Here is a 14,041-nt window from a genome sequence, read left to right as displayed (position 1 = left end):
TGCCGTACGATATGGGCTATAGCCCATGGTCCAAAATGATGAGAAACGAGGCTAACTTTTTTTTTTGAAATTTCAAAAAACATGAGCTATAACCCATCGTTTTTGTCATTTCGTCATTTTTTTCAAATCCTCAAAAATTATGAAAAACGGCGCGCTATAGTATGCCGTACGATATGGGCTATAGCCCATGGTCCAAAATGATGAGAAACGAGGCTAACTTTTTTTTTCAAAATTTCAAAAAACATGGGCTATAACCCATCGTTTTTGTCATTTCGTCATTTTTTTTAAATCCTCAAAAATGATGAAAAACGGCGCGCTATAGTATGCCGTACGATATGGGCTATAGCCCATGGTCCAAAATGATGAGAAACGAGGCTAACTTTTTTTTTCAAAATTTCAAAAAACATGGGCTATAACCCATCGTTTTTGTCATTTCGTCATTTTTTTCAAATCCTCAAAAATGATGAAACACGGCGCGCTATAGTATGCCGTACGATATGGGCTATAGCCCATGGTTCAAAATGATGAGAAACGAGGCTAACTTTTTTTTTCAAATTTTCAAAAAACAAGGGCTATAACCATCGTTTTTGTCATTTCGTCATTTTTTTCAAATCCTCAAAAATGATGAAAAACGGCGCGCTATAGTATGCCGTACGATATGGGCTATAGCCCATGGTCCAAAATGATGAGAAACGAGGCTAACTTTTTTTTTCAAAATTTCAAAAAACATGGGCTATAACCCATCGTTTTTGTCATTTCGTCATTCTTTTTCAAATCCTCAAAAATGATGAAAAACGGCGCGCTATAGTATGCCGTACGATATGGGCTATAGACCACGGTCCAAAATGATGAGAAACGAGGCTAACTTTTTTTTCCAAAATTTCAAAAAACATGGGCTATAACCCATCGTTTTTGTCATTTCGTCATTTTTTTTAAATCCTCAAAAATGATGAAAAACGGCGCGCTATAGTATGCCGTACGATATGGGCTATAGCCCATGGTCCAAAATGATGAGAAACGAGGCTAACTTTTTTTTTCAAAATTTCAAAAAACATGGGCTATAACCCATCGTTTTTGTCATTTCGTCATTTTTTTTAAATCCTCAAAAATGATGAAAAACGGCGCGCTATAGTATGCCGTACGATATGGGCTATAGCCCATGGTCCAAAATGATGAGAAACGAGGCTAACCTTTTTTTTCAAAATTTCAAAAAACATGGGCTATAACCCATCGTTTTTGTCATTTCGTCATTTTTTTCAAATCCTCAAAAATGATGAAACACGGCGCGCTATAGTATGCCGTACGATATGGGCTATAGCCCATGGTTCAAAATGATGAGAAACGAGGCTAACTTTTTTTTTCAAATTTTCAAAAAACATGGGCTATAACCCATCGTTTTTGTCATTTCGTCATTTTTTTCAAATCCTCAAAAATGATGAAAAACGGCGCGCTATAGTATGCCGTACGATATGGGCTATAGCCCATGGTCCAAAATGATGAGAAACGAGGCTAACTTTTTTTTTCAAAATTTCAAAAAACATGGGCTATAACCCATCGTTTTTGTCATTTCGTCATTCTTTTTCAAATCCTCAAAAATGATGAAAAACGGCGCGCTATAGTATGCCGTACGATATGGGCTATAGACCACGGTCCAAAATGATGAGTAACGAGGCTAACTTTTTTTTCCAAAATTTCAAAAAACATGGGCTATAACCCATCGTTTTTGTCATTTCGTCATTTTTTTTAAATCCTCAAAAATGATGAAAAACGGCGCGCTATAGTATGCCGTACGATATGGGCTATAGCCCATGGTCCAAAATGATGAGAAACGAGGCTAACTTTTTTTTTCAAAATTTCAAAAAACATGGGCTATAACCCATCGTTTTTGTCATTTCGTCATTTTTTTTAAATCCTCAAAAATGATGAAAAACGGCGCGCTATAGTATGCCGTACGATATGGGCTATAGCCCATGGTCCAAAATGATGAGAAACGAGGCTAACTTTTTTTTTCAAAATTTCAAAAAACATGGGCTATAACCCATCGTTTTTGTCATTTCGTCATTTTTTTCAAATCGTCAAAAATGATGAAAAACGGCGCGCTATAGTATGCCGTACAATATGGGCTATAGCCCATGGTCCAAAATGATGAGAAACGAGGCTAACTTTTTTTTTCAAAATTTCAAAAAACATGGGCTATAACCCATCGTTTTTGTCATTTTGTCATTTTTTTAAAATCCTCAAAAATGATGAAAAACGGCGCGCTATAGTACGCCGTACGATATGGGCTATAGCCCATGGTCCAAAATGATAAGAAACGAGGCTAACTTTTTTTTTTTTTTTTTTCAAAAAACATGGGCTATAACCCATCGTTTTTGTCATTTCGTCATTTTTTTCAAATCCTCAAAAATTATGAAAAACGGCGCGCTATAGTATGCCGTACAATATGGGCTATAGCCCATGGTCCAAAATGATGAGAAACGAGGCTAACTTTTTTTTTCAAAATTAAAAAAAACATGGGCTATAACCCATCGTTTTTGTCATTTCGTCATTTTTTTCAAATCGTCAAAAATGATGAAAAACGGCGCGCTATAGTATGCCGTACAATATGGGCTATAGCCCATGGTCCAAAATGATGAGAAACGAGGCTAACTTTTTTTTTCAAAATTTCAAAAAACATGGGCTATAACCCATCGTTTTTGTCATTTTGTCATTTTTTTTAAAATCCTCAAAAATGATGAAAAACGGCGCGCTATAGTACGCCGTACGATATGGGCTATAGCCCATGGTCCAAAATGATGAGAAACGAGGCTAACCTTTTTTTTTGAAATTTCAAAAAACATGGGCTATAACCCATCGTTTTTGTCATTTCGTCATTTTTTTCAAATCCTCAAAAATTATGAAAAACGGCGCGCTATAGTATGCCGTACAATATGGGCTATAGCCCATGGTCCAAAATGATGAGAAACGAGGCTAACTTTTTTTTCCAAAATTTCAAAAAACATGGGCTATAACCCATCGTTTTTGTCATTTCGTCATTTTTTTTTAATCCTCAAAAATGATGAAAAACGGCGCGCTATAGTATGCCGTACGATATGGGCTATAGCCCATGGTCCAAAATGATGAGAAACGAGGCTAACTTTTTTTTCCAAAATTTAAAAAACATGGGCTATAACCCATCGTTTTTGTCATTTCGTCATTTTTTTCAAATCCTCAAAAATGATGAAAAACGGCGCGCTATAGTATGCCGTACGATATGGGCTATAGCCCATGGTCCAAAATGATGAGAAACGAGGCTAACTTTTTTTTTTGAAATTTAAAAAAACATGGGCTATAACCCATCGTTTTTGTCATTTCGTCATTTTTTTCAAATCCTCAAAAATGATGAAAAACGGCGCGCTATAGTATGCCGTACGATATGGGCTATAGCCCATGGTCCAAAATGATGAGAAACGAGGCTAACTTTTTTTTTCAAAATTTCAAAAAACATGGGCTATAACCCATAGTTTTTGTCATTTTGTCATTTTTTTAAAATCCTCAAAAATGATGAAAAACGGCGCGCTATAGTACGCCGTACGATATGGGCTATAGCCCATGGTCCAAAATGATGAGAAACGAGGCTAACCTTTTTTTTTGAAATTTCAAAAAACATGGGCTATAACCCATCGTTTTTGTCATTTCGTCATTTTTTTCAAATCCTCAAAAATTATGAAAAACGGCGCGCTATAGTATGCCGTACAATATGGGCTATAGCCCATGGTCCAAAATGATGAGAAACGAGGCTAACTTCTTTTTCCAAAATTTCAAAAAACATGGGCTATAACCCATCGTTTTTGTCATTTCGTCATTTTTTTTTAATCCTCAAAAATGATGAAAAACGGCGCGCTATAGTATGCCGTACGATATGGGCTATATCCCATGGTCCAAAATGATGAGAAACGAGGCTAACTTTTTTTTTCAAAATTTCAAAAAACATGGGCTATAACCCATCGTTTTTGTCATTTCGTCATTTTTTTTAAATCCTCAAAAATGATTAAAAACGGCGCGCTATAGTATGCCGTACGATATGGGCTATAGCCCATGGTCCAAAATGATGAGAAACGAGGCTAACTTTTTTTTCCAAAATTTAAAAATCATGGGCTATAACCCATCGTTTTTGTCATTTTGTCATTTTTTTCAAATCCTCAAAAATGATGAAAAACTGCGCGCTATAGTATGCCGTACGATATGGGCTATAGCCCATGGTCCAAAATGATGAGAAACGAGGCTAACTTTTTTTTTTGAAATTTCAAAAAACATGGGCTATAACCCATCGTTTTTGTCATTTCGTCATTTTTTTAAAATCCTCAAAAATGATGAAAAACGGCGCGCTATAGTACGCCGTACGATATGGGCTATAGCCCATGGTCCAAAATGATGAGAAACGAGGCTAACCTTTTTTTTTGAAATTTCAAAAAACATGGGCTATAACCCATCGTTTTTGTCATTTCGTCATTTTTTTCAAATCCTCAAAAATTATGAAAAACGGCGCGCTATAGTATGCCGTACAATATGGGCTATAGCCCATGGTCCAAAATGATGAGAAACGAGGCTAACTTTTTTTTCCAAAATTTCAAAAAACATGGGCTATAACCCATCGTTTTTGTCATTTCGTCATTTTTTTTTAATCCTCAAAAATGATGAAAAACGGCGCGCTATAGTATGCCGTACGATATGGGCTATAGCCCATGGTCCAAAATGATGAGAAACGAGGCTAACTTTTTTTTCCAAAATTTAAAAAACATGGGCTATAACCCATCGTTTTTGTCATTTCGTCATTTTTTTCAAATCCTCAAAAATGATGAAAAACGGCGCGCTATAGTATGCCGTACGATATGGGCTATAGCCCATGGTCCAAAATGATGAGAAACGAGGCTAACTTTTTTTTTTTAAATTTCAAAAAACATGGGCTATAACCCATCGTTTTTGTCATTTCGTCATTTTTTTCAAATCTTTAAAAATGATGAAAAACGGCGCGCTATAGTATGCCGTACGATATGGGCTATAGCCCATGGTCCAAAATGATGAGAAACGAGGCTAACTTTTTTTTTCAAAATTTCAAAAAACATGGGCTATAACCCATAGTTTTTGTCATTTTGTCATTTTTTTAAAATCCTCAAAAATGATGAAAAACGGCGCGCTATAGTACGCCGTACGATATGGGCTATAGCCCATGGTCCAAAATGATGAGAAACGAGGCTAACCTTTTTTTTTGAAATTTCAAAAAACATGGGCTATAACCCATCGTTTTTGTCATTTCGTCATTTTTTTCAAATCGTCAAAAACGGCGCGAAAAATGGCGCGCTATAGTATGCCGTACGATATGGGCTATAGCCCATGGTCCAAAATGATGAGAAACGAGGCTAACTTTTTTTTTTGAAATTTCAAAAAACATGGGCTATAACCCATCGTTTTTGTCATTTCGTCATTTTTTTCAAATCCTCAAAAATGATGAAAAACGGCGCGCTATAGTATGCCGTACGATATGGGCTATAGCCCATGGTCCAAAATGATGAGAAACGAGGCTAACTTTTTTTTTCAAAATTTCAAAAAACATGGGCTATAACCCATCGTTTTTGTCATTTTGTAATTTTTTTCAAATCCTCAAAAATGATGAAAAACGGCGCGCTATAGTATGCCGTACGATATGGGCTATAGCCCATGGTCCAAAATGATGAGAAACGAGGCTAACTATTTTTTTCAAAATTTCAAAAAACATGGGCTATAACCCATCGTTTTTGTCATTTCGTCATTTTTTTCAAATCCTCAAAAATGATGAAAAACGGCGCGCTATAGTATGCCGTACGATATGGGCTATAGCCCATGGTCCAAAATGATAAGAAACGAGGCTAACTTTTTTTTTTGAAATTTCAAAAAACATGAGCTATAACCCATCGTTTTTGTCATTTCGTCATTTTTTTCAAATCCTCAAAAATTATGAAAAACGGCGCGCTATAGTATGCCGTACGATATGGGCTATAGCCCATGGTCCAAAATGATGAGAAACGAGGCTAACTTTTTTTTTCAAAATTTCAAAAAACATGGGCTATAACCCATCGTTTTTGTCATTTCGTCATTTTTTTCAAATCCTCAAAAATTATGAAAAACGGCGCGCTATAGTATGCCGTACGATATGGGCTATAGCCCATGGTCCAAAATGATGAGAAACGAGGCTAACCTTTTTTTTTGAAATTTCAAAAAACATGGGCTATAACCCATCGTTTTTGTCATTTCGTCATTTTTTTCAAATCCTCAAAAATTATGAAAAACGGCGCGCTATAGTATGCCGTACAATATGGGCTATAGCCCATGGTCCAAAATGATGAGAAACGAGGCTAACTTCTTTTTCCAAAATTTCAAAAAACATGGGCTATAACCCATCGTTTTTGTCATTTCGTCATTTTTTTTTAATCCTCAAAAATGATGAAAAACGGCGCGCTATAGTATGCCGTACGATATGGGCTATATCCCATGGTCCAAAATGATGAGAAACGAGGCTAACTTTTTTTTTCAAAATTTCAAAAAACATGGGCTATAACCCATCGTTTTTGTCATTTCGTCATTTTTTTTAAATCCTCAAAAATGATTAAAAACGGCGCGCTATAGTATGCCGTACGATATGGGCTATAGCCCATGGTCCAAAATGATGAGAAACGAGGCTAACTTTTTTTTCCAAAATTTAAAAATCATGGGCTATAACCCATCGTTTTTGTCATTTCGTCATTTTTTTCAAATCCTCAAAAATGATGAAAAACTGCGCGCTATAGTATGCCGTACGATATGGGCTATAGCCCATGGTCCAAAATGATGAGAAACGAGGCTAACTTTTTTTTTTGAAATTTCAAAAAACATGGGCTATAACCCATCGTTTTTGTCATTTCGTCATTTTTTTAAAATCCTCAAAAATGATGAAAAACGGCGCGCTATAGTACGCCGTACGATATGGGCTATAGCCCATGGTCCAAAATGATGAGAAACGAGGCTAACCTTTTTTTTTGAAATTTCAAAAAACATGGGCTATAACCCATCGTTTTTGTCATTTCGTCATTTTTTTCAAATCCTCAAAAATTATGAAAAACGGCGCGCTATAGTATGCCGTACAATATGGGCTATAGCCCATGGTCCAAAATGATGAGAAACGAGGCTAACTTTTTTTTCCAAAATTTCAAAAAACATGGGCTATAACCCATCGTTTTTGTCATTTCGTCATTTTTTTTTAATCCTCAAAAATGATGAAAAACGGCGCGCTATAGTATGCCGTACGATATGGGCTATAGCCCATGGTCCAAAATGATGAGAAACGAGGCTAACTTTTTTTTCCAAAATTTAAAAAACATGGGCTATAACCCATCGTTTTTGTCATTTCGTCATTTTTTTCAAATCCTCAAAAATGATGAAAAACGGCGCGCTATAGTATGCCGTACGATATGGGCTATAGCCCATGGTCCAAAATGATGAGAAACGAGGCTAACTTTTTTTTTTTAAATTTCAAAAAACATGGGCTATAACCCATCGTTTTTGTCATTTCGTCATTTTTTTCAAATCTTTAAAAATGATGAAAAACGGCGCGCTATAGTATGCCGTACGATATGGGCTATAGCCCATGGTCCAAAATGATGAGAAACGAGGCTAACTTTTTTTTTCAAAATTTCAAAAAACATGGGCTATAACCCATAGTTTTTGTCATTTTGTCATTTTTTTAAAATCCTCAAAAATGATGAAAAACGGCGCGCTATAGTACGCCGTACGATATGGGCTATAGCCCATGGTCCAAAATGATGAGAAACGAGGCTAACCTTTTTTTTTGAAATTTCAAAAAACATGGGCTATAACCCATCGTTTTTGTCATTTCGTCATTTTTTTCAAATCGTCAAAAATGATGAAAAACGGCGCGCTATAGTATGCCGTACAATATGGGCTATAGCCCATGGTCCAAAATGATGAGAAACGAGGCTAACTTTTTTTTTCAAAATTTCAAAAAACATGGGCTATAACCCATCGTTTTTGTCATTTTGTCATTTTTTTAAAATCCTCAAAAATGATGAAAAACGGCGCGCTATAGTACGCCGTACGATATGGGCTATAGCCCATGGTCCAAAATGATGAGAAACGAGGCTAACCTTTTTTTTTGAAATTTCAAAAAACATGGGCTATAACCCATCGTTTTTGTCATTTCGTCATTTTTTTCAAATCCTCAAAAATTATGAAAAACGGCGCGCTATAGTATGCCGTACAATATGGGCTATAGCCCATGGTCCAAAATGATGAGAAACGAGGCTAACTTTTTTTTCCAAAATTTCAAAAAACATGGGCTATAACCCATCGTTTTTGTCATTTCGTCATTTTTTTTTAATCCTCAAAAATGATGAAAAACGGCGCGCTATAGTATGCCGTACGATATGGGCTATAGCCCATGGTCCAAAATGATGAGAAACGAGGCTAACTTTTTTTTCCAAAATTTAAAAAACATGGGCTATAACCCATCGTTTTTGTCATTTCGTCATTTTTTTCAAATCCTCAAAAATGATGAAAAACGGCGCGCTATAGTATGCCGTACGATATGGGCTATAGCCCATGGTCCAAAATGATGAGAAACGAGGCTAACTTTTTTTTTTGAAATTTCAAAAAACATGGGCTATAACCCATCGTTTTTGTCATTTCGTCATTTTTTTCAAATCCTCAAAAATGATGAAAAACGGCGCGCTATAGTATGCCGTACGATATGGGCTATAGCCCATGGTCCAAAATGATGAGAAACGAGGCTAACTTTTTTTTTCAAAATTTCAAAAAACATGGGCTATAACCCATCGTTTTTGTCATTTCGTCATTTTTTTTTAATCCTCAAAAATGATGAAAAACGGCGCGCTATAGTATGCCGTACGATATGGGCTATATCCCATGGTCCAAAATGATGAGAAACGAGGCTAACTTTTTTTTTCAAAATTTCAAAAAACATGGGCTATAACCCATCGTTTTTGTCATTTCGTCATTTTTTTTAAATCCTCAAAAATGATTAAAAACGGCGCGCTATAGTATGCCGTACGATATGGGCTATAGCCCATGGTCCAAAATGATGAGAAACGAGGCTAACTTTTTTTTCCAAAATTTAAAAATCATGGGCTATAACCCATCGTTTTTGTCATTTCGTCATTTTTTTCAAATCCTCAAAAATGATGAAAAACTGCGCGCTATAGTATGCCGTACGATATGGGCTATAGCCCATGGTCCAAAATGATGAGAAACGAGGCTAACTTTTTTTTTTGAAATTTCAAAAAACATGGGCTATAACCCATCGTTTTTGTCATTTCGTCATTTTTTTAAAATCCTCAAAAATGATGAAAAACGGCGCGCTATAGTACGCCGTACGATATGGGCTATAGCCCATGGTCCAAAATGATGAGAAACGAGGCTAACCTTTTTTTTTGAAATTTCAAAAAACATGGGCTATAACCCATCGTTTTTGTCATTTCGTCATTTTTTTCAAATCCTCAAAAATTATGAAAAACGGCGCGCTATAGTATGCCGTACAATATGGGCTATAGCCCATGGTCCAAAATGATGAGAAACGAGGCTAACTTTTTTTTCCAAAATTTCAAAAAACATGGGCTATAACCCATCGTTTTTGTCATTTCGTCATTTTTTTTTAATCCTCAAAAATGATGAAAAACGGCGCGCTATAGTATGCCGTACGATATGGGCTATAGCCCATGGTCCAAAATGATGAGAAACGAGGCTAACTTTTTTTTCCAAAATTTAAAAAACATGGGCTATAACCCATCGTTTTTGTCATTTCGTCATTTTTTTCAAATCCTCAAAAATGATGAAAAACGGCGCGCTATAGTATGCCGTACGATATGGGCTATAGCCCATGGTCCAAAATGATGAGAAACGAGGCTAACTTTTTTTTTTTAAATTTCAAAAAACATGGGCTATAACCCATCGTTTTTGTCATTTCGTCATTTTTTTCAAATCTTTAAAAATGATGAAAAACGGCGCGCTATAGTATGCCGTACGATATGGGCTATAGCCCATGGTCCAAAATGATGAGAAACGAGGCTAACTTTTTTTTTCAAAATTTCAAAAAACATGGGCTATAACCCATAGTTTTTGTCATTTTGTCATTTTTTTAAAATCCTCAAAAATGATGAAAAACGGCGCGCTATAGTACGCCGTACGATATGGGCTATAGCCCATGGTCCAAAATGATGAGAAACGAGGCTAACCTTTTTTTTTGAAATTTCAAAAAACATGGGCTATAACCCATCGTTTTTGTCATTTCGTCATTTTTTTCAAATCGTCAAAAATGATGAAAAACGGCGCGCTATAGTATGCCGTACAATATGGGCTATAGCCCATGGTCCAAAATGATGAGAAACGAGGCTAACTTTTTTTTTCAAAATTTCAAAAAACATGGGCTATAACCCATCGTTTTTGTCATTTTGTCATTTTTTTAAAATCCTCAAAAATGATGAAAAACGGCGCGCTATAGTACGCCGTACGATATGGGCTATAGCCCATGGTCCAAAATGATGAGAAACGAGGCTAACCTTTTTTTTTGAAATTTCAAAAAACATGGGCTATAACCCATCGTTTTTGTCATTTCGTCATTTTTTTCAAATCCTCAAAAATTATGAAAAACGGCGCGCTATAGTATGCCGTACAATATGGGCTATAGCCCATGGTCCAAAATGATGAGAAACGAGGCTAACTTTTTTTTCCAAAATTTCAAAAAACATGGGCTATAACCCATCGTTTTTGTCATTTCGTCATTTTTTTTTAATCCTCAAAAATGATGAAAAACGGCGCGCTATAGTATGCCGTACGATATGGGCTATAGCCCATGGTCCAAAATGATGAGAAACGAGGCTAACTTTTTTTTCCAAAATTTAAAAAACATGGGCTATAACCCATCGTTTTTGTCATTTCGTCATTTTTTTCAAATCCTCAAAAATGATGAAAAACGGCGCGCTATAGTATGCCGTACGATATGGGCTATAGCCCATGGTCCAAAATGATGAGAAACGAGGCTAACTTTTTTTTTTGAAATTTCAAAAAACATGGGCTATAACCCATCGTTTTTGTCATTTCGTCATTTTTTTCAAATCCTCAAAAATGATGAAAAACGGCGCGCTATAGTATGCCGTACGATATGGGCTATAGCCCATGGTCCAAAATGATGAGAAACGAGGCTAACTTTTTTTTTCAAAATTTCAAAAAACATGGGCTATAACCCATCGTTTTTGTCATTTTGTAATTTTTTTCAAATCCTCAAAAATGATGAAAAACGGCGCGCTATAGTATGCCGTACGATATGGGCTATAGCCCATGGTCCAAAATGATGAGAAACGAGGCTAACTATTTTTTTCAAAATTTCAAAAAACATGGGCTATAACCCATCGTTTTTGTCATTTCGTCATTTTTTTCAAATCCTCAAAAATGATGAAAAACGGCGCGCTATAGTATGCCGTACGATATGGGCTATAGCCCATGGTCCAAAATGATAAGAAACGAGGCTAACTTTTTTTTTTGAAATTTCAAAAAACATGAGCTATAACCCATCGTTTTTGTCATTTCGTCATTTTTTTCAAATCCTCAAAAATTATGAAAAACGGCGCGCTATAGTATGCCGTACGATATGGGCTATAGCCCATGGTCCAAAATGATGAGAAACGAGGCTAACTTTTTTTTTCAAAATTTCAAAAAACATGGGCTATAACCCATCGTTTTTGTCATTTCGTCATTTTTTTCAAATCCTCAAAAATTATGAAAAACGGCGCGCTATAGTATGCCGTACGATATGGGCTATAGCCCATGGTCCAAAATGATGAGAAACGAGGCTAACTTTTTTTTTTGAAATTTCAAAAAACATGAGCTATAACCCATCGTTTTTGTCATTTTGTAAATTTTTTCAAATCCTCAAAAATGATGAAAAACGGCGCGCTATAGTATGCCGTACGATATGGGCTATAGCCCATGGTCCAAAATGATGAGAAACGAGGCTAACTATTTTTTTCAAAATTTCAAAAAACATGGGCTATAACCCATCGTTTTTGTCATTTCGTCATTTTTTTCAAATCCTCAAAAATGATGAAAAACGGCGCGCTATAGTATGCCGTACGATATGGGCTATAGCCCATGGTCCAAAATGATGAGAAACGAGGCTAACTTTTTTTTTTTAAATTTCAAAAAACATGAGCTATAACCCATCGTTTTTGTCATTTCGTCATTTTTTTCAAATCCTCAAAAATTATGAAAAACGGCGCGCTATAGTATGCCGTACGATATGGGCTATAGCCCATGGTCCAAAATGATGAGAAACGAGGCTAACTTTTTTTTTCAAAATTTCAAAAAACATGGGCTATAACCCATCGTTTTTGTCATTTCGTCATTTTTTTAAATCCTCAAAAATGATGAAAAACGGCGCGCTATAGTATGCCGTACGATATGGGCTATAGCCCATGGTCCAAAATGATGAGAAACGAGGCTAACTTTTTTTTTCAAAATTTCAAAAAACATGGGCTATAACCCATCGTTTTTGTCATTTTGTAATTTTTTTCAAATCCTCAAAAATGATGAAAAACGGCGCGCTATAGTATGCCGTACGATATGGGCTATAGCCCATGGTCCAAAATGATGAGAAACGAGGCTAACTATTCTTTTCAAAATTTCAAAAAACATGGGCTATAACCCATCGTTTTTTCATTTCGTCATTTTTTTCAAATCCTCAAAAATGATGAAAAACGGCGCGCTATAGTATGCCGTACGATATGGGCTATAGCCCATGGTCCAAAATGATGAGAAACGAGGCTAACTTTTTTTTTTGAAATTTCAAAAAACATGAGCTATAACCCATCGTTTTTGTCATTTCGTCATTTTTTTCAAATCCTCAAAAATTATGAAAAACGGCGCGCTATAGTATGCCGTACGATATGGGCTATAGCCCATGGTCCAAAATGATGAGAAACGAGGCTAACTTTTTTTTTCAAAATTTCAAAAAACATGGGCTATAACCCATCGTTTTTGTCATTTCGTCATTTTTTTTAAATCCTCAAAAATGATGAAAAACGGCGCGCTATAGTATGCCGTACGATATGGGCTATAGCCCATGGTCCAAAATGATGAGAAACGAGGCTAACTTTTTTTTTCAAAATTTCAAAAAACATGGGCTATAACCCATCGTTTTTGTCATTTCGTCATTTTTTTCAAATCCTCAAAAATGATGAAACACGGCGCGCTATAGTATGCCGTACGATATGGGCTATAGCCCATGGTTCAAAATGATGAGAAACGAGGCTAACTTTTTTTTTCAAATTTTCAAAAAACAAGGGCTATAACCATCGTTTTTGTCATTTCGTCATTTTTTTCAAATCCTCAAAAATGATGAAAAACGGCGCGCTATAGTATGCCGTACGATATGGGCTATAGCCCATGGTCCAAAATGATGAGAAACGAGGCTAACTTTTTTTTTCAAAATTTCAAAAAACATGGGCTATAACCCATCGTTTTTGTCATTTCGTCATTCTTTTTCAAATCCTCAAAAATGATGAAAAACGGCGCGCTATAGTATGCCGTACGATATGGGCTATAGACCACGGTCCAAAATGATGAGAAACGAGGCTAACTTTTTTTTCCAAAATTTCAAAAAACATGGGCTATAACCCATCGTTTTTGTCATTTCGTCATTTTTTTTAAATCCTCAAAAATGATGAAAAACGGCGCGCTATAGTATGCCGTACGATATGGGCTATAGCCCATGGTCCAAAATGATGAGAAACGAGGCTAACTTTTTTTTTCAAAATTTCAAAAAACATGGGCTATAACCCATCGTTTTTGTCATTTCGTCATTTTTTTTAAATCCTCAAAAATGATGAAAAACGGCGCGCTATAGTATGCCGTACGATATGGGCTATAGCCCATGGTCCAAAATGATGAGAAACGAGGCTAACCTTTTTTTTCAAAATTTCAAAAAACATGGGCTATAACCCATCGTTTTTGTCATTTCGTC

The sequence above is a fragment of the Protomyctophum bolini genome (genome assembly GCF_963924005.1).
Source record: "Protomyctophum bolini genome assembly, chromosome: 6".
Taxonomy (NCBI): domain Eukaryota; kingdom Metazoa; phylum Chordata; class Actinopteri; order Myctophiformes; family Myctophidae; genus Protomyctophum; species Protomyctophum bolini.
Note: the sequence above shows the minus strand (reverse complement) of the source record.